Here is a 21,823-nt window from a genome sequence, read left to right on the forward strand (position 1 = left end):
TGCATCCAGCCTTGCTTCCCGCTACCACCCTACTCTTTGCCTTACAAAAGAAGTTCCATGATGGTCACAAAAGCTACAGCTGCTATGTCATATTTTTCCACTTTCAATGCCTTTATTTGAACTACCATCAAAGCTTCAGACAGACAGAAGGAATTTCAGCCATGGGAGTAAGAGAAGATCCATCTTCTTCACTAATATGCACCCTAAATTAATCATGTCTTGTTTTCACTACTTCTCTCACTTCATACCTCTAGCATGGCAGTAGTCAGTGGGTTTGCAAGTGTTTGGGAATATTTGCAGCCATCAGATTGAAGGCATTGCAGAAGAGCAGAAGTGAAAGTGGTGCAACACTTGATCATTTAAAACTGACAGATTGGGGGTGGTAGTTGAGGTCAGAGTAGTAAAGAAACAATTTTTCAAGCTGTTGGGAGGAGGCTGCTGATCTTCTCCCAATAGTAATGGCTGTGCTGTAATTTAACAGAGAAAAGGAATGATGATTTATACGTTGAGTCCCTGGAAAAAGCGTGGCTTTTGCCCTGCTCGACAATTAATCAAATGCTAAAAAGCACCTTGACAGAGCTGCCTGCCCGCACAGCAGACACTTCATTAACGTAAGAGGCATCGACATTTGTGCAACAGCATTCAAAATCATGTGCAGTAAGTAACCTGAGGGGAGAGGTGGCTACTCCACTACCAAGCCAAACGGAAGGCTCTTGAATAAAATAATATTATGTAATGAGCTGACAAAGCCCAAAAGTCTCCCCGTCACATGAAGCAACAGCCTCATAAACCCTGGAAGGCCAGCTGGAATGCACCCTCACAGGCAGCCTCTCCACCTCCAATGGGAAACACCACTTGCAGCTCTTCAATTATTTCTCTCATGACAAATCAGCTGCACCCAGCAGAATATGAATAATGCAGTCTCAAATATTGCAGCTGACATTATTATAACCCTCTGGTTTCTTTAGCAGTATGCATTTCTCAAAGGGAAACATTGTGCTCCCCTGGCTGGATGCCCCTCAACTACCCTGGCTGTTTTCCCACGTCCAGAATCCTGCAGAGTTTACAAGTCTTTTCCCTGTAACTCCATAACTCACCCTTCCACTCCTGCCTCAGTATTTCTCCTCCTTCCTTCCAAACTGACAGTTATTTACAATACTCTGTCAGAGCCACCGTCACTTTCCGTACATCAGTACGATGCGCAGTTCACAGCATGTCAGGGATGGGTCCTTGGAGAGGAGGGAAGCTCACTGTGATCACCAAAAATGGATGGTGGGAAAATTAAGATTGGAAGAGACATCAGGGTCTTGAGTCAGTTTGTATCTGCTGCACCTCCCTTCCATGGCTCACTGCAGAAGAGCCTGGCTCCAACCTCCTGATAAGCTCCTCAGGTGTATTGGCAGGCTGCTGTTGGGTCCCCATGAGGTTCTCTTCTCCAGGCTCCACGGGGCCCGTCCACCAGCCTCTGCCCACAGGGCAAGTGCCCCAGCCCCTGACCATCTCAAGGGCCTTCTGCCAAACTTGTTCCAGTTCAGCAACATCTTTCTTATATTTGAAGTGAAGCAGAAAGACGGGACTCTGGATTTGGTGTAACAAATGCTGAGTAGAGGGATAATCACTTCCCTCAACCTACTTGACTATGCTTCCTCCTGATGCCTCTACCAGGCTTAGACTCAGGTGACTTCAGTGCTTCCTTGGAGGTGGCTTTCTGCCCTTCATCGACTGCTAGGGCTCTGGAGCTACCCTGTAGATGCACATCTGCAGGTGGGAAAGAAGCCACACTCCTGGTGACAAAAGTACCAAGCTTCTAAGCCTTCTCCATCATGGGACTCTCTATTTACCACAAAACCAAACAGCTTCTGGCTGCCTCTCCCCTGTACAGTTGGGAGTTCAGGCTCTCATCTTTGCAAGGTCTCTGAAGATCCTCCCAACTCCTTTTTCATCTTTCCTGATGGTGCCTACCAGCTGTCCTCCTCCAGACTGACCTCAGTGTGGTGGCACATCTCAATCAGTACACACCTCCCGCAGGCAAGGACATCATCTCCCTCTGCCCTAGCCTCAGCGAGAAGCCCTGGGCACCTCTGCATCCCCAGCCCTGTAGGGCTGCGTCCTTTCTTGGAGCCTCAGCTGAGGGGCAGTGCTCCAGCAGATGGTGGGGACCATGCCCTGTGACACCCCACTTCTGTAGGTGCGGAGTCCCACGCTGTCAACCAGAGCCAAACCACCAGGTTTGATCAAGCAGGTGCAAGCCAGCACCAACAGTAACCAACAGGCACAGCAGCACCCAGGACACCCTGCATGCACCCTGCCACGGCTCTGCTTGCAGCCCCCCCACCACCCCCCCATGGCTGCACTCCTTAAGACCCACCAAAATGGTCAGTGGAGACCAGCACAGGCAGCTGCTTCTCCAGCTTCACCACCCACACCTGGCAGGTCCCTTCTTGCCAGCCTTCAAGCCTCCGCAAACTCCTCCCAGCCACGTTTCACTTCACTCATGCATGTTGCCCTCACAGAGAAACATCTAGAAAAATGTTTCTTCATCTAGATGATGAAGCAAATACGACAGCCAGCCTTCTCCCCTGCCTGCCAAAGCCCTAAGCTTCTCTGTCTCAAATTTCCCAAGTTTTTAGAACAAATCACCATTAGGTAAGGGGTGGGTCCCTAATAACAGCTTTCCCATGGATTTTTTTCAATTGCCCCAGCAACTGCAAAGACCAGTTTAGTTTCAAGAAGCCAGTGCCCACCTTTAGCTCTGAACACGAGGCACCTGCTGGGATCACTGCTGGTGGGCAGGGACCTGCAGGAGCTGGCAGAGGCAGCCGCTGCCCGAACCACCGTTATCCCTCTTGGCACCTGCACAGCGCGTCGCTCCAGTTGCTGCCATGGAGCCAGATGGACCTGCAGCTGCAGCAGAAAAACCTTTCTGCAACCAGAAGAAATAACCTCCCTCGCCTCCTGGCTCCTTCCCAAGAAAATCTTTTCTTTCCAGTGTGCTCTCACACCCTAAGAAATTAAATAAAGGTATGAAAAATACGGCAGAATTGAAGTCCAATAAACAATGACCTGTTGGGGAAAGAAATTGAGATAATAGGAAAGGAGAAATTTTCTATGTTCCCAACAAAAACACAGCTCTTGCTTCCAGTCCTGGAACAACATGAGAGCTAAAACTTACTTTCAGCATTTAGGTAGAATTTCAGACTTTCTGCATGATTATGTTTTTTTTTCCTGTTTGTTTGAAGACTCCATACAGCAAAGGATGTTTATCTCATCTAAGAGACACAAAGTAATGCTCACGAAGAGCTGAAAACTGACATTTTCTTTCAAAATCCCCATCCTGGAGAACAGCAAATCAAAGAGCATTAGTAGAAAAAGCAGTAAAGTAAAACATCCTTCAGATTGTCCAACTTTTTTTTTTTTCATTCTTATTAATTAGTTTTTTGGTTATATATGGATAGATAATATACAGAACATTAAAGTTCGGTATCATATTGAGATTATAGATTTGTCCATACTTAAAAAAAAATAATCATTGCATAAAAGCTTCCAAAAGGACTTAACTTCTGTTCACAGAATGTAAAGTATCCATTCAGAAATAAGACACTGAGCTGGGCACTGAAGGTGAGAAAAAAAGTTGAAACCTCCTCTGAAATCTCCGTGGCTCTGAAGAGGCACTGACTGAAAGCATTCACCTCCTTAGAGGCATCTGCTAAACCTCTTATTCACTTAGTAATAGTAACTGCATAGGGACAGGCATGGGAAGAACCCCAACGCCTAAACAGGAGCAAGTTCAGCAGAAGGCAAGCAGGAGGGAGGGGGCACTCGCCCTGTGAGGAGAGGCTGCGGGACCAGGATGTGTTCAACCTGAAAGAGAGGTGGCTTCAGGAGAACCTAACGGTTGCCCATCAGTACCTCTAAGGAGCTTATCAAGAAGACGGAGCCAGGCTCTTCTGTGTTGAGTTGCAGGAGGACAAGAAACAAGATACAAATCAGTTTGAGAGAGATTCAGACTGGGCATCATAAGAAACCTTTTCCCCATAAAGACAGTGATGGAGTAGGACAGGCTGCTCCCAGAGAGGCTGAGCAGTCTCCATCCTTGGAGGTTTCCATGACCCAACAGGATGAAGCCAGATGTGACCCCACAGCCAGCTCTGCGTTGACCCCACAGCCAGCTCTGCGTTGAGTTATGGGCTCTATTAACCCCCCCGCAGCCCCTTCCAGCTCCAGCAGCTCTGTTGTCCTATGAACGAGTGGCGGGCAAGCTGGGAGAAGCACTTGCCATAGTCTTTGCATCCAGTGAATATTCACCCACTGCTTGTTCAAAGGAACAGCCAGAACTAGACAGTCGCACTCCTGGCACTCGCTTGGGAGGTAGGAAACCATCCCACCACTGAATCAAATGAAGACTTCAATCTTAGCTTTAAAAAGTAAGGCTTAACAATTCCTAAATTTGCTTTAAAGTAACTCACTTCTAATTAAATTGATTGTTTCATTTTAACTAAAGCAGGTATCTGTGGCTTAGCAAAGGAAATGTAACAAGTATACTTCAGTTTAACTCGATTTAAAATTTTACATTTTTCAAAATCACTGATCAAGACTCAACGAATCATTCACACAACTCTAGATATTTTTTCCTGGCATTCGCAGTTTTACTCTGATTTTTAATATTTCTGTAGTAATTGTTTCATATTTTGCCAATTTACATAATCTAGAGGACTACTCTCCCAAAAGCCCACATGAAGGGACAGGTCTGTTCCTTTCACCCTGAATAGCAGTTACTGTAGAGAAAGAAGAGGTGAATACTAGAAAGAGGAGACCATAACTCAAGATACATTGAGAAACATTATCTTAAGTCTATATTAACTAAACCCTTATGCGTATAGAGTCCGCATATGCTATTCCATGCTGTTGGTGAAAACATTAAAAGGGTGCAAATAGAGGGAACATTAGTAGAAAGTTATCAAGCAGCCGCTAAATTTCATTTTCTAGTATCCAAGAACAACTGAATATTACTTCTTAGGCATGATTCCCATTAAATAAATAACTAAGATAAAATATACACTTGCTTTTCAAGTAGGAGATGCACTGAAACCTCTCTGGAAAAAAAGCACAGATTGCTTCCCACTATTGTTACCGGACTTCAAGTCTATCTGTTCTCCTATAATTAATGACTCTATTGACATCCCATTTAATTGGTATCCTTATTTTGCCAATGACCTACTAAAGGCTTATGATATTAATTAGCAGTAATGAGACACTTCTAAACACCCACTGCCATTAATTTCTTAAATATGTACAAAAAGATGCACACTAATTGTGACAGGTAATTGGTACCTGCCCACATTCTGCCTCTTTTAAAAGGGCTCTGAAGTAGATCTAAGAGTTCATCATCATAAACCCACACTTTTTACCCTGGCAAAGCACAGCCATTTCAAACACCACATTTCTGAGTTTAAGCTGAAACATGTTCTTTCATGAAAAGGCAGGAGCTGCCTGCAGACTTCCTAACCTACAGAGCTCATAGCCAGCCAGCAAGGCTGGAAGGTTTTATTTATTTAGTGACACATTTTGCTGAAACCCACCTAAGACTTCAGAGAAAAAGATTCTCTTGGATTTAAATGAGCTTTGAGTCAAAACATCCTACCAGGTATGAGAGACAGCCCCATGCTGTCAGAGTAGTTCCAAAGAATGTTTATCAATATACATATATATATATATATATATATATATATATATCTTCTTTATGTATATATATATAAAGAATGTTTAGCTATATATATATATAAATATAAATGTATTTTATTTTAATGAACATGAAAGCTTTCAAAACTAGTGTTAAAATTCTTGTTTTTCAAAAAACTCATTCCTTCTTTTGCTTAAATACTGACTTATTTATACATTTAACTTATACTGTAAATATTTTTAAAATAGCAACAGCTCCCCATGCCCCTCAGATTGAAGCTCTCCGCTGATAAGCAGTGGGGGTGAGTCAGTGCGGCAGGACGCAGCCTGTTACAGAGACTGCTGTGACCTGATGGTTCCTCGGGGAACCACAAGGGAAATTCATCTGACAGACACAGGCTCCGTCCTACACTGCCACAGCCAACGCAGCCTAATAAAAGCAAGCAGCTGAATGTGGCGACGGAAGGATGCACAAGGAAACGGGCATCCTCTGCGTTCATCCACGGTCAGTCAGAGGGCATTTAATATGCGAAGGACCCTAAGTTCTGCAATGAGAAGGGGTTGGGGGAGGAGAGGGACAAAAGAAATGAAGGGATCTTATGCATTATCACCCTCTGCCAGTGATCAGATACAGCTTTCTGTATATCCTCAGTCCATTTCCTTCCATAGGCAGATCATTTTTAATGTAAACAGTTCTGTGCTCCATCTATTTTTAGGCAGTGGGAACAAGGTGGTGCACAGTAAAAGGAAACCCAATGCAAAAGCCACATTTTTCAGTCTGCACAAGATGAGAAGTGTTTCTTATGTGTAAGATGACTGTCAGGAGAATGGTCATTCCAACATGCAACACCCTACCCATATGTGATTTGAGATCACATCCTACCTCCTCCTTTGCTGTGGCACTGGATTAAAATCTTGAGTCCACAAATGCATTGCATCTCTAAGCACCCTCCTCTCCTCCCTAAGAATCTTTGCAAGCAGGAGGGATATGGCCCATTCAAGTGAAATACCTACACAAGGCTTTCTACAACATAAATCCCTACATCATGTAAGGGTCATGGAAAATGAGTTACAAGCTGCTGGGCAAACTCTGAGGCAAGGATTTCCCCTCTCATTAGATGTGCCAGTTAAGAAATGTTCATATTGCAGCATACACTCTTGGTCCTGACCGTCATCTTCAGCAACTCCATTCACATGATGTACAATACAGGAGTAAAGTTCAAGCAAGTATGAATAAAGATGATATCATCAAGCCCTAAACTAGAAATAAACACATATACAATGCTTTTCTAGATGATGTCTGAGTTTCCTAGTGTTAGATTGGCCTGTATTAGGCAAAAAGCATGTCTAAGGCAATGCTTTGAAAATACAGCTCATTGACCCTCATTAGTCTCTAATGAGTTGCACCTTCATGTTCATACCCACAGTATTTGTAAATATTTGTCAACCTGACAAAGACACTATTTTAAAATAAGTTAACCATGCCTAGGAAACTGGTTCAAAATCAAAAATTTGTTTGTTCGTTTTGTGCCAGTAGGGTCCAAACAGCCTGGATAAAAGCAAGTTGGAAGATTTTGCCCACTCCCAAAACAGACAACGGAGTCTCAGTGCCAAAGGACAGAGCATTTCCACACTTGCCTTGGAGCTTTGCTACCGTTCACAGTACGAACGCAGTCACTTGCACTCAGGCACATCCTGGTCCTGCTGCAAGGGCCAAGAAACAGAGCAGCTGTGCAGTTTTCCCACTGATCCCCATCCAAAGGCTGTCAGATGGATCTCACACAGCTGAACCATAAGAATATCACAGGCACTTGCAGTAACTGCCGCACAACAGTGGTATCTTTTGTCCTCAGTCTTGACCATTAGGTGAGAAATTCCTTTTTGGGGTTGGTTGTTTGGGGTTTTTTTTGGAAGAGAACAGACACAGACACAAAGAGCCCAAATTCAGCCCAGCCTCTGCCCAACACCTTGCACTTAATGAGTCCTGTGAGTGTGGAGTCTCCACAGTCCAAATGCTCAGAGTGGAAAAGGCCGTTAAGTTTGTGGGAGCACGAGGGTGGTCTCAGACATCGCAGTAAGGGTATACATCTATCTTCCCTCCTCCCATCATTAAACTTGTTCACCTACAGCTGACTTGACCTTATGGACCTGCTTCTGTGCATACTTGCCCCCACAAGGCCCCCCCAACGCGGAGGTAGCCTACTCTTCCCCCAAGGCCATCACCTGAGTGAAGAAGCAGAGGGCTGAAAAACAAACAAGCCCCAGGACTGTTTCTGCCCATCAGGATTTGCATGGAGAGCTGGAGCCATGGCTTCGGCCACCACCAGGAAGGGTGGCTATGGTGGATGCTGCTGTCAGGGGTGCCTGCCTTTATAGGACCAATGGCATTTCTCCGCCACTCTTCAGCCCCTTCTTTGCCTCAACGGAGAAGACCTGGAAAGATATTGATAGCAGCTGCTTGAGCAGCATTGGCTGTCTTCTCCAGGGACAGACATGGGGACCTTAGGTCCCACAGTCAATGGGAACACAGCTTCTCACCCGGCTATGCTGCTCCTAAACCCTGCGCCTCAGCGATTTCTCTCCTTACTCAGCACATGTTGTCTTCTGCTATGGCTATTGTAAAAGGACAACATTCCCTATCCCTCGAAATTACTGACCTTCAACTGCCTTTTTCAGCTTGATCTTCTCCATTGCTGCAGGGTCTTCATGAAATAAGAGGAAGTTCATGGATCACCTACAAGCACCTTTACTCCCATGTCTTTGCCAAACCAGCCAGCAAGGTGTTAGGGAACTGTACTCTTTAAAAAAGAACATATTTATGTCCTTGATTTGTCAACATAAATAAATAAATCAATTCTCTTTAAGGCTATTTTCAATAATGGTGGATGTCACTTAATTAATACTTAATTGAGACACCCTAAAATGATGCCCAACAGCAACAAGCTGAAATTCAAGGTGATGACCATGGATTCCAAAAGTATATTGCTGCCTCAGCCCAAATTACCTTGAAGGCAGCTTTAGTCAGCTCTGACAGATTTTGAAGTGTAGCTCCATCACTAAAATTAATTCACAGTAGATGAATAGGCTCCCTAAAGCATCAGTCTTGGAACTGCTTTTACCAGAAGTGGATGATTAGCTTGATCTTTCTGCAAAGATCCAAGGTGCCCTTGTAAGGGGTTTCTCCCAATCCTCAAATTCAGAGTCATTAGCCAACACCCCCACCCCCCCCACCCCCCACCCCCCCGCGCATCCTTCCAGCTGCAGAAGGAAGGGCTCCGTAATAGCATCCAGTCCTAGGACAGAGACTAAGCAGCACGGGCAGCCACCTGACCCCCAAGGCATGAGACGAAACCATCCCACCATTTATCTGTAAACGTTTATTTGAAAACCGTAACACAAAGTCAATTCCCATTCTGCAATCCTCGGTTGAGGAAGCTGCAATGGTTTCTGATGTTTAAATAAATACAGATGAAAAACTTGACAGGTTTCCACTGTGAATGTTGCTGTTTACTTTTAACTGTACAAAAGAGGGAAGGAATACAGTGTCTCTCGCTGTACCTGCACGTTCACCAGCTGAAGACAGCAGCTATAACCTGTTATAGTCAATAAGGAAAGACCATCTTTACATCTGGAATACATCTTTATTGTGAAGAAAAGGACATCCCCATGGCAGAGGTAACTGCATATCTGAGGAGACATTAGAACTGAGGGATGCAGCCATCCTTCTCCCCAGCTGCTATTTTTTTAGCTGCACATTAACACACTTTCTGTCATGCATACTCTGTTCAACGGTTCTCCCCTTTGAGATATTATCAGCTCTGAAAATAGTCAATGTAGCTCAGCTAAACTCTCCACAGCATCTTCACCCCTTGTTCTTACAGCAAGCTGAAGGTGAGCTTACATTTCCACAGAGGATGTATTCCATGTAGGAGAATAGACCTCTCAAGACAGTTTGCAAACCCAGATACATTCATTCAGCATTATTTGTTGGCATTTAACCCCAGAGATGTCCATTTGTGACCCACCTATCTTCTTTATTAATTTTTCCTTCAGGGTTCAAGAGTCAAATCACTCTCCATAGGACCCACATAACACACACACTTTTTAGTTAACCAAGATACCAGCCTTTAAAGCTCTCCTCCAGAAGGGCTGGGATATAAATATGCATGAAGAATGCCCATGTTATTTGGGTACAGTCAGACTGAGGCATTGCCAGGACACACATTAAGTGACTGACTAAAAGCGAGTGCAACATCTTGTGCCTGGTCTGGCAATCAGCTAGAAACGTGTTGCTTATCCCTTGCAACTGAAGTTGTTTCTCTACAATTCCTCTTCAGAGTTACAGAGTCCAACACTAGAAAACCACACACTCCAAAAACACATAAAGGAGAGAAATTAATACAGCTTACTAAATATTGGGACAAAACAGACATGATAATGTACAAGAAAACTGGCATTATGGGACTCAAAGAAGCATGAAGCATACCTTGCTGAAATATAACAATCGTGTATCCCTGATCTTTACAGGGTAGAAGTATGTGTAATTTGCCTACCTAATGCTAATAATAATACATAAAACCACATTCAACAGGGGAAAAAAAAAAAACTCAAAAATCAAGGATAGAAATGTTCCTATTATTCAGGGCATAAGTCAACTTGTGGAAAAAAAATCTAGAAAAAAATTCAGATCACTGTTATCTCATAATTGACTGCATTTAATTCTGCAAAAGCATCTGCCATTAGCAGAAATAACATAACCTGAACTTTTAACACAATTTCTACGTTCACACATCCCAGCCTCTCTGTAGCAGAGCTCACAAAGCCCAAGTAGAGTAATGCACAGTCATGCAGAATGAGAGCACCAGTGTCAGCATCTACATTAGTAATAATCCTCTAGAAGGCAACAACTGCTTAAAGACAAAACCCAGCGGCTTGCCAATTGGGTAGCGTATGCAAGCTGATTTCAATACATCACATGGCTCCATGTTCTAGGTCCTTCATTTCTTAAGTTTCTAAATAGTTTGCAGTAATTTTGAAGCCTCTAAGTACATTAAGATAGAAGTTTGCAGCTTCCTATTTAATCTGCATAATATGAAGTATATGAAAGAGCAAAAAAAGGAAGGCTTACTCAGATTATCAAGAGTTGTTGACTGAAGCAGCACTGAAAAGGGACAGTGGGTTGAAGAAAAAAAACAAACCAACAGAAGTGAAGAAAAACCTGAGCAAGAAGAGAAAATCCAAATGAAGGTCACTGTGGTGACATTCAGATTGCAGGAATCATCTTCTACTTCGACTATTACTACTAGAAGTGAAGGTGTACTACCCGCCACGCACAGAGGGAAAAAAAAAAAAAAAAACAACAATCCATAACCCCCAAACCAACCGAACACACACCCACCACCCCAAGAACCAAAACCCACTGCACAAAACCAAAAACATTGGCCCTGAGAACAGGGCTTGGACACACGAGTCCGGAAAATATTGGGCCCATTTGCATGGTACAAGAGGAGTAAACACACTTCTGGGTCTGGCCTGGTTTTAAGAGAAGTCAATCAGGGGAAAAAAAGATCGGATAATTTCACAGAGAAGCTTGGGCTAGTTTTTCCTCATTTCTCTATGGATTTGGCCCACCAAAAGGGTCAAAAAAACCCATGTCAGCACTTCAGAGAAATAAGAAAGAAATAATAGTGGAGGATGGAGAGGGAAAAGGAAAGGTGACAGTCCATTTCCTACCAGGTTTTGGTACTTTGGAACATTACATGGGAAAAACACTTGGCATAACTGAATTCCCTTTGAGCTTGTAAGCCTCAGGAAAGTTCCTAATTCCCAAAGTGGTTATAATGGGAAATTGACTGTTCTGTGCCTGGGTTTTTCCTTGTTTGTTTTGATATCCACTCTGTGGGAAGGAAAACCAGATTTTACTTTAAAGCCTAACACTCATTTCAAGTCAGGGGAAAGAAGTAATCCTTGTTAACCATTTTCCTTTGTGCACAACTGAAAGGTGTTTACATAAGCTAAGCTATTAAAGGCTATGTAAGGCAATAAAGTAATACTCACCCTGGATTTGAGGAAAGAAAGAGAAAAAAAAAGGTTTTTCAGCTACCTTCAGCTCTTGAATGAATCAAAACATATTCTCAAGATTTGTCTGAATATCACCCCCCTTACAGCTCGTTAAGCCTGCCCTTTTGAAATTGCAGCAGCTGGAGCAAGACACAAGGTAGAGAAGATAAACCGCAGCTGCTCTCTGCCACGTGCTGGGCTCCAGCCACCTCCTCCAGCAGCAAGGGCTGGGCACGCTGGGGAGCACAGAGGGCATGGACACAGGATTAGAACACTGTTCGGAGGCAAAACCATTTTATCCAGGTGTTTATACACATGGCCCAGATTTCAGAAAGATTTGGGGATGGTTTTAGTTTCTTTGAACATGCGTGTGTTGCTTTACATCCATAAGGGTGTCAGGTTTAGAAAAGTACAAGTTACCTTCATCCTCCCTCTGAATGGGACATCACTTGTTTACTGATCCTCCAAGGTAGGAAAACTAGGAGGAAATCAACTGTGATGCAGAATTCCCCCCAAAACAGCTGCCACATTTGGATCCAGCTAGAAATGCCCACATTGGTACTCCTATTTGCTCTCAGTATGAAGCAGCTGTCAAAGAAGATGAAAATGAAAAATGTCACACGGCTGCTTTCCCCTCTCCCTTCACAGCCCTGTTCTGGTGCCGTACCACAGCACTGATGGAAAACCACAGCCTTTAAATACATAGCGCTGCAAAAAGCTTGACGGTGTTGGAGGTCACGGCAAATGTGCACAGGTATCCAGGTGTCTAGGACAGGTACCAGCACAAAAGGCCAAAGAAAATGAGATAAGGAATTCCAGTAGCAAATCCATGTGAAATTGTATGTTTTGCACATGCTGGCCAACATGCCATCACCAGAGTTTCTCCCCTTTGGCTTCTTCCTTGGTGCTCCTGATCCTTGACCTTGTGGCTAGGTGTCATGGCTTAACCCCGGCCAGCAACCAAGCCCCACGCAGCCGCTTGCTCAGTCCCCCTCACCCAGAGGGATGGGGAGGAGAATCGGAAAGGAATGTAAAACTCAAGGGTTGAGCTAAGAGCAATTTAACAGGTAAAGCAAAAGCCACGCACACAAGCAAATCAAAGCAAGGAATTCATCCCCTGCTTCCCATGGGCAGACAGGTGCTTGGCCATCCCCAGAAGAGCAGGGCTCCATCACGCCTAACGGGTACTCAGGAGGACAAATGCCATAATGCCAGATGTCCCCCCCTTCCTCCTCCTTCCTCCAACTTATATACTCAGCATGAGGTCATACGGTATGGAATAGCCCTTTGGCTGGCTTGGGTCACCTGTCCTGGCTGTGTCCCTCCAGCCCTTTCACTGGCAGGGCCCAAGAAAGTAAAAAGTCCTTGATTTAGTATAAACATCACCCAGCAACAACTAAAAACATCAGTGCGTTATCAACATTGTTCTCACATCAGAGCCAAAACACAGCACTGTACTGGCTACTAAGAAGAAAACTAACTCCATGGCAGCTGGAACCAGGACACTGGGTTGCACTTACACTCTCAAATACCACCAGTGCAGAAGGCTCCCCAGCCCTGCAGGAGTGAGACTTCAAAGCCACCAACCACCCTTATCACCACGTTTATCAACGTGCTGCTGGGGACCTGTTCACCCCTGTGCCGAGGGGCTCTAGAAACCCCACAGCCCCTGGCAGCCCCCCCGCTCTCTAGGGGACAGCCTCTGTGATCTCCCCAGCTAGGATACCAGTCCGGGGCTTGATTAGCAAATACAGGTAATTAAAGGAGCAATCTGCCCTGTAGCAGTCCTGCAACACAACACGTTGAGCTAAGGAAACAACAGTGAGCGCAAGAGCACGTGTGTGTGCATGCACAAGGCAGCTGCCTCCGCGAGGGTCCTCAGTAGCAGCAGACTGGGAAGACTCTGGAGCGGGAACAGTCAACAGCATCAGAGTAAATTGCCCACAAAGAAAGAGAAGAGGTTGAGGTTATGTGTTTCTTGTAAAAGAAAAACAAATCATGAATTGTGCAATAGGGTAAGCCTGAGTTATAATCAGGCAAAACATGATGGAGAGAGTCCTTGAAATCACACACATGGCAAATTTTGCAGAAAGAACACTGATTTAAAATATGACATTAAAAGCATTATGGCAAGCAATGACAGGTAGTTCTTTGTAAGTCACTGCAGTCACGTTTCACTATACTACTTGCTAATAAGTGACGCTTGTCTGGCTTTTCAGCAACAATTTATTCATCTGTGCCATGAGCATGAAACATCAAGCTTATATCAGTGCAGAAGTATTGACGGAAAGCTTCTCCTGACAATGAAATCCATTTAAAAGGACCAGTTCTGGGGTCTTTCTCCACCTTCCTGGATGGTCAGTGATGCAGAGTGAGATAACGAGCCCCTTTGACAGCACAACCTTCCTCACGACAGACAGCAACGTTTGGAGAGATTTAAGGGAGGGAAAGCAAATATCCCACAAGGTGGGAATCCATTTTCCACAGCTCTGATTCATATTTCTATCCTGAGACATGCCTAGCAGTGGAAATCAGCAGGCACAATGTTTTCAGTGATTGTCCCAGGAACAATTTTTTTACTATGATGTTTCATGGTATTTGGTGATTCATTGGAAATATATGATTATACACATTTTTGTGAGCTTTTGTCACTGTGCAGGCTTGGGAGAAAAAAAAACAACAACATGTGAAAAGTCAACAGCTCCTGTTGCTCTTTACCATTAATATCCCAGCTTTCCCAAGTCACTCTATTCATTTGAAGAACATCAGTTTTGATCACTGTTTTTCAGCTTCTGAATTGCTTTTAGGTTCACTAGCATAAGTTAAGGGCGGGGGGGGGGGGGGGGGGGGGGGCGGACACGGGGCGGGGGGGGGGGGTGGATGACACAACACAGTGAGATTTACTCCATGTGAAAAAGCCTCCCAGCATTAATTCACCTTCAAATTTGGGAAGTCAAGCTCCTAGCATCAAAACTCAGAGGTAAGTTGACATTCTTTACAGCATTCCCTAACCTAGCACAATACCAAGGAGCATCCCTGGCAAAGCCTGACTGAAGCTCTGAAGATGCTGGAGAACATGTAGCCTTCTCCCCCTAGGAGCAGGCTGTGGAGTATATGTTACACTGGTGATAAAAGGAAGACTAGAGAAAATGGGTCCTCTCCCAAAGGAAAGAGGAGACCTGGTTACAGAGGTCATGGAGAAGGCTGAGGTACTCAAGAACTTTTTGCCTTGGTCTTCACTGGCAAGTGCTCCAGCCACACCGCCCAAGTTGCAGAAGGCAAAGGTAGAGACTGGGAGAATGAAGAACTGCCCACTGCAGAAGATCAGGTTCAAGACCACCTAAAGAACCTGAAGGTGCCCAAGTCCATGGGACCTGATGAGACCTCAGGGGAACAGGCAGATGAAGCCACTCTCCATCATATTTGGCAAGTTGTGGCAGACTTGTAAAGTTCCCACTGACTGGAAAAGGGGAAACATAACCTCCATTTCTGAAAAGAGAAAAAAAGGAAGACCTGAGGAACTACAGGCCAGTCAGTCTCACCTCTCTGCCCAGCAAGATCATGCAGAAGATTCTCCTGGAAACTCTGCTAAGGCACATGGAAAATAAGGAGGTGATTGGTGGCAGCCAACATGGCTTCACTAAGGGCAAATCCTGCCTGACAAACTTGGTGGCCTTCTAGAGTGGGGTTACAGCATTGATGGATGAGGAAATAGCAACTGACGCCATCTACCTGGACTTGTGCAAAGCATTTGACACCGTTCCACACAACATCCTGGTCTCTAAACTGGAGAGACATGGATTTGAGGGATGAGCCACTCAGTGGGTAAGGAATTGGCTGGATGGTCACACTCAAAGAGTTGCAGTCAACAGCTCAATGTCCAAGTGGAGACCAGTGACAAGGCACTGCACACTTGCAGCCCAGAAAGCCCCCCGTGCCCTGGGCTGCATCCCCAGCAGCGTGGCCAGCAGGTGAGGGAGGGGATTCTGCCCCTCTGCTCCGCTCTGGTGAGACCCCCCCTGCAGCACTGCATCCAGCTCCGGGGTCACCAACATGGGAAGTACATGGACCTGTTGGAGTGGGTTCAGAGGAGGCCATGAAGATGCTCAGAGGGCTCGAGCCCCTCTGCTGTGGAGACAGGCTGAGAGAGTTGGGGCTTTTCAGCCTGGAGAAGAGAAGGTTCCGGGGAGACCTTACAGCACCTGCCAGTGCTTAAGGGGCCAACAGGAAAGCTGGAGAGGGACTTTTTACAAGGGCATAAAGTGATATGACAAGGAGGAATGGCTTCAAACTGAAAGAGGGCAGATTTAGAGTAGATACAAGGAAGAAATTCCTTACTGTGGGGGTGGTGAGGCACTGGAGCAGGCTGCCCAGAGCAGCTGTGGATGCCCCATCCCTGGCAGTGTCCAAGGCCAGGTGGGATGGGGCTTGGAGCCACCTGGTGCAGTGGAAGGTGTCCCTGACCAGGGCAGGGGGGGTGGGACTAGATGGTCTTGAAGGTCCCTGCCAACACCAAGAATTCTATGATTCTATGAAATTGCTTGAAGGCATGAGCATTACCCATTTACAGTTCAGATATCTTAATATTTCAAATCTATCAGTCACGCACAACTATTTAGACATCTCTAAGTCCTAGGGTACTATAAAATCCTCTAGACAGTTTTTTTCTATAAACACCCACAGGCAGCATATGCAAAGTATGATTTTAATGCTATGTAATGGGAACTGAATTTGGTCCCAAACACACTGTCAAAACTAAGAGAATACTGCCTGCTGGCTGAGTTACCTACTAGTCATCTTGGATGCAGTAGAAAATAAGTCAGATCCCTAATTTAGGGATTTTTTTTTATTATTTGTCTTTTGTTCCACAGGAAGTATTGTGTGCCATCCTGAAACCCAGATAATCATTTTCAGGTACTGCTGTATTTTTGCCTGCCATGATATAAGTCTTACTGACAGATGACAGAGTAAAATATGTGACAGATGCAAGAAATAATGTAAAACCAGACCTGTGGCAGACACCGGGCTCTATTTCGAAAGACCTAGCTCTAACGCCAAGGTCTGACACAGACTGGATATCATCATTGGAGCAGAATGCTCCCCATTTTCTCAGAGTAGGATTAAACTTCCACCTACTTTACACCAGAGATGCCCTGTTCAAAGTGAAAGTATATAGAGGAAGAGCTGCAGGTGAAGAACACAGGGAAAGGTATTACATACACATCCTGCATACACTTCAGGGGAGCTAGGTTCAAGTGGATTTTCTTGGTAAATGAATACTGTCTATCAACTTACCAGTTTTCACGGGCCCTGTGAAGGACTCATTACACCCAGAAAAGAAAGTACTGCTTTTTCTAACTGTTTTAGCTAAATAAAATGGTAGCGCTTTTACAAACTTCTCCTCAAACACATCATGGCTATAACTGTAAAATTACTACCAAAATAAATAAATAAATAAAATTAAAAATCCCACATCACCCCTTGAAAATTGCAAATGGTAACAGTACCTCGACCAGAGGATAAAGGGATAATGCTCCCTTTGATCTCATTTCATTTCTAATTGTGAAATGGCACGTGAACAGAAATCCAGTGAGTCATAGCTGAGAAACATGATTTTGTGCAATTGGGAAGAATTATTAAGCAAACAAAGATACCATAATACCCAACGCAAAATTTACATGTGAATGAATTTAGGTCTTTTCAGCTGCAACAGCAAGCACCGCTGTTTAGCTAGGTAAGTGTCAGAGAGAAAGAATTAGCACAGAATGTCAAACTGGGAATAGTCCTTTCAATGCCCAGGTTGCAATTGCTCTAGAGGAAACATCCTTGTTTACAACCTTTGCTTGAATATTTCTAGTGATGTTGCAAGAGAGGCAAAGCACCACCTTTCCACCGCAATTTTTCATCCAGACTTAATGATCTCCACAGACCAGCAACGTACAAAACTTAGAAATAAATAATTGATGATTTTACATAGCCTGAGCTGGCTGAGTCATCTCTGATAGTCTATTAAAACGGCACCGTGAGCTCAGCTGGGATAGAGTGTCTAGAAATCCCAGCTTGGCCTGCAGCTGGGGCCCAGTTTAAGGAAAATCGGGGGGGGGGGGGGGGGGGCGGGGGGTGTGGTTTTTTTTTTTTGTTTGGGTTTGTTGTTTTGTGGTAGGTTGTTTGGTTGGGCTTTTGCAGTTGTTGGTTGTTGGGGGGTTTTTTTGGGGGGAGGGCAGGGGTGTGGTTTTTTTCCCCCCTCTCTTCCTTTTCCATGAGAAAGTTCCTTCTCTAGTTTGCACAGCTCAAGTCACCACTTTCTCTGCACAGCTACAGCTCTCGTGCACATGAGGAAAAGGAACAGCGTGGTTCCAACAAAAGGCAACTCCCAGTTCAGGACCACAAAGTCAACAGCATTGTTTCTGGGGCTCTCCTGCAGTTATAGGTCATGGTGTAATAGCCAAGAGAGTTCCCTTCTCTGTCCATGCCCGTACGTACCATAGTTCTCCCACTTACATCTAGGGGGAGGAGGCTTTAGTCCCCCATGCTGCAAATAACCTTAAGAAGTTACAAATCTCACTTGCATCTTCAGAGTGGGGAGAAGGAGCTGGCAGACCCCTGACGCAGGACTTTAGGGTGTACCACAGCTCTTATGAGAAGGAGATCGAACTAGCTGGCGTTACAGACTTGCCTAAGTCCAAGGGTTTCGTGGTAAGAATTAAAGTATACAGCGATGGAATGGGTTTAGCAGCAGCCTGCCCAACGGCCCACAAAGATGCTTTTGTTTGCAGAGCGATAGTTTCATGTAAGGAAAGATTTTTACTGGCTGAACCCTGAGAGAAGCTAAGATCAGAAACCTACCATCAAACCTTCTCTAGCATAGACCTGGTCTTAAGTGACACTAGATCTGACAATTTTAGACAATCTGCTAGATGAGTCAAGGTTGTGGGGCTGATTATTTATAGAAGAATAATATTAGATACACATTTATCGTAACTTGCCCTGACAAGGGTTGCTACCAGGACAACAGTGATCTAGTTGTCCCGTAGCCTGCAGTTTATTGCACTCTTCTGGATACGCACACCCATAACAAGCGCTCACTGCAGGAATTATATGAGGATAGAACCAATATAGTTTAAAAAAATATAATAAATAACCTGCCTTTCACCTCCAAGGCCAGTCCTTCAGTTTGCCATTTTCTCCGAGCATGATGTTTAAGAGCTCTATGGGGTAGCGGATGGAGGAAACACCAAGCTAACAAGATGTCAAGTTGTTAAATGCATCTCTCACACCTTGCTGAAGCGCTCTGAGCTAAGCCTTCCAAGAGCAGTTCCACCTCTGCCTAGGACAACAGTAGCAACGTGCCACCAAGAGGGACCCTGCTGTCCCATCCTCCGTCCCTGGCCATGGGTTCTCATGGTCTCCTTTCGACAGGCTGGAAGCTAAATGGCAAATACTCCTCCCACATACACTTTAAGTTTTCGCTGGTTTAGCAGGCTCACTGCAGCCAGGTCAGTGTAAACAAACTAGAGGAACCACCCTTGTTCATCACAGTGAGATGCTGGATTGGCTTTGCCGCACCACAAAACCCACCTTCATGGGCACCCTGGGAACAGCTTGGCATGTCTGTGTGACACAGCTTGGCGTGCCTGTGTGACACAACACAGCAAGGAGCAGGATTTCTCACTCAGGTTGCAAAAGCAGACCGCAGCCGCCAGGCACACGGCTGCGCTAGCCTCTACTCCGAGGCACAGGGGTGCCCGAGCAGTGGTACCAGTTTTATATTCACGGCTGGTCACACACAGCCTGATGCTGACAACTGGATGGATTATTCCCAACGGAATAAGAAATAAATACTAAAGACGATCCTGCACTATCATGGTTTAGTCTCAAACTCTGGTTTCCCATATTCCTTCTTTCCTACTTAAACATCTGAAAAATTAGAGATAGATAAATTTAAGTCAAGAAACAAAATACTATATCTGAATTTTTTCAATGAAATTTTGTGTCTGAAGAAATAACAATTTTCATGACAAAAACTTCAAAATACTGATAAAAGAGTAACACCCACAGGTCATGAGGTTTTCACCCTCCTAACTGGGAATGGCAACACTTGAAAATTCCCTCACAAGGCAAAAACTGTCTTAAAAAAAAAAAAGCAACAGAAAAAAGAACCACAGACATCTTACAATTGGATGGAAAGGATTAACCACTTCCACCTAAAGAACTTCAACAAGACATCAAAAATCTAGACAACACAAGAGTCATGACAACCTGAACTAAGCATGTAGAGACCTGGTTTAAGCCAAGATATACATCCTCAGCAGTATCATCTACCATTTCAAGGTCTCCCACACAACAGTTATCTAAACCACTACCCTTATGCTGCCATTTTCAGAACAAGGATGGAAATATCTGATCAGCTATTCTATAGAGCTAGTGATCAAAACTGATTATGCTTTCATTAATGTACTGATGCTTGTAGATTAGGCTGGGACCATTTGGGTACCATTGGGATGATTGGATACATCTAATAGGAGTCAGTGCTGGCTACTATGTTTAAAAGTATCACCCAAAAAGATAAATAAGAAAAAAACCTGGTCTGTTTATGGCAACTAGTCTTCATCAAATTACTGTTAATTAATGATTCAAAATGAGATAGAACATCCAGATCCGATTTTATTGAACAACATTGTAAGAATCTCTCTTTCCCTGACTCATCTGAACAGAATGCTTAATGCAATTCCACCCCACCCCCACCAAAAAATAAACAAAACAACAAACAAAAGAAAAAATCAACATGCAAGCCCTTTAAGACAGGGAGAAGAGTTGGGGTCTTGACAAAAAATGAAACACTTTTGGAAACCTGAACAGTAAAAATACTTTAACAGCAGCAACTTGTTTGTGACTGAGAACTCCGTCTAAAACAGCACATTCAGAAAACATCAAAGTAAAGAAAGTGGAATTGAAATGGTTAATGAAAAAAATTCTGGATCATGAAGATACTATTACCAGTACCTAGGGGAAAAATATTACATTTTTTTAAAATTAGGTGCCATCTTCCAAACAATCTTTTCCTCTGTCCTGACAGTTCCTCACTGCAAAATGTGCACTGCCAGAACTATCCTGTTTTCCAGTGCTTCTGATGGGAAGAGATATTATGCTATAATGAATCTAACAATCTTATATCTTCTCTTTATAATGGACCCAGAATTCTCCCCAAAATAATTGAACTAGTTTCTTAGCTTAAAGTCTTGTACTATTACCAGTGCTTAGCAGCAAAGAGATTTGAACAATTTCCTAAGTAATAACATGAAAACTCAAAGAAAATCTTTCCACCATACTGTGAAGCTTTATCAGGCATTGGGTGATTAAAGTTCAGTTCAGACTGTGATCAGCTGAGGAAATATTCTGGATCTGATTTATCAGAGGTAGGGGCTTTAGCCACTGTATATTAAGATAACATAGTGACACAGAGCCTTTTGGCATGCAGCACAACTGCACTAAGCTAAACAAATGTCATTAATGTGGTTGGAATTTACCTACCTTCCAATTCTAACCTGTAGATCAAATCCTTCTAGGCAAATGGATTAGGGCTTATTCTTGGTATCATCAACACACCCCTCCCAAAAAACATGTTGCAATAAGGCTTAAGTCAGCGTTTGTGCAGCTTTAACACACAAAAGTAAACCAAGTCATTCATCTACCTTAACACAAATTAACCTTTAATTAGCCCTGAAATATGTATCCACAGTAGATTTCCATTTGCTGCCTTTCCTAACAGCAGCATCACTCCCCCCAGGTTCTGGTCTTCCATACATCCTATCTCAGCAATTAGAAAACCTGTTTGCGTGTCTTTATTTGCAACATAATTAAAGTCTATCAGGTTTAGATGTTACATAGAAGCCACACTTTCACGTGGATTTGTTAGTTTCTCAAGCATCCATGGGCATTTCGGGTTTGCATTTGTTCAGAGCTGCTACAGGAGCAATCCGAACGGGCTGCGATTTTGGCTGTCAAGCAGCTTCTTTGCTATAGCTTTATAAAAGCCTTGATGAAAGGCTTATTATAAAAATGTTCCATCTGGGTTTTGTCCCTC

Source organism: Falco punctatus, assembly GCF_963210335.1.
Source record: "Falco punctatus genome assembly, chromosome: 3".
NCBI classification, from domain to species: Eukaryota; Metazoa; Chordata; class Aves; order Falconiformes; family Falconidae; genus Falco; species Falco punctatus.